Raw genomic sequence first — 592 nt, 5'->3', positions numbered from 1 at the left:
GTCTACTTAGATTTTCCAGTTCTTCTTGATTCAGTCTAGGAAGACTGTATTTTTCTAAGTACTGATCCATTTCTTCTAGGTTATTAAATTTGTTGCTACATGCTTTTTCATAATATTCTTGCATGATCCTTTGTATTTCTGTGATGTCAATTGTAATTTCCCCTCTTTCATCCCTGATTTTGTTTATTTGTGTCTTTTCTCTTTTTTCTTTAGTGAGGATAGCCAGGGGTTTGTCAATTTTATTAATTTTCTCAAAGAACCAGATTTTCGTTGCATTTATTTTTTCTATTTTTTTTATTTTCAATTTCATTTATTTCTGCTCTAATTTTGTTTATTTCTTTCCTTCTGCTGACTTTAGGCCTCATTCGTTTTTCCTTTTCTAGTTTTTTAAGATGGAGCATTAAGTAGTTTATTTAGGCTTGTTCTTGTTTTTGGAGATAGGTTGTATTGATATGAACTTTCCTCTTATGACTGCTTTTGCCGTGTCCCAAAAATGGTTGATATGTTGTACTATCATTATCATTCATTTCTATGTATCTCTTGATCTCTCTTTTTATTTCTTCTCTGACCCAGTTATTCTTCAGTAGCATGT

The sequence above is a fragment of the Pteropus vampyrus genome, unplaced genomic scaffold (genome assembly GCF_000151845.1).
Source record: "Pteropus vampyrus isolate Shadow unplaced genomic scaffold, Pvam_2.0 Scaffold130, whole genome shotgun sequence".
In the NCBI taxonomy this organism is placed as follows: Eukaryota; Metazoa; Chordata; class Mammalia; order Chiroptera; family Pteropodidae; genus Pteropus; species Pteropus vampyrus.
This window is presented reverse-complemented; position numbering follows the sequence as displayed.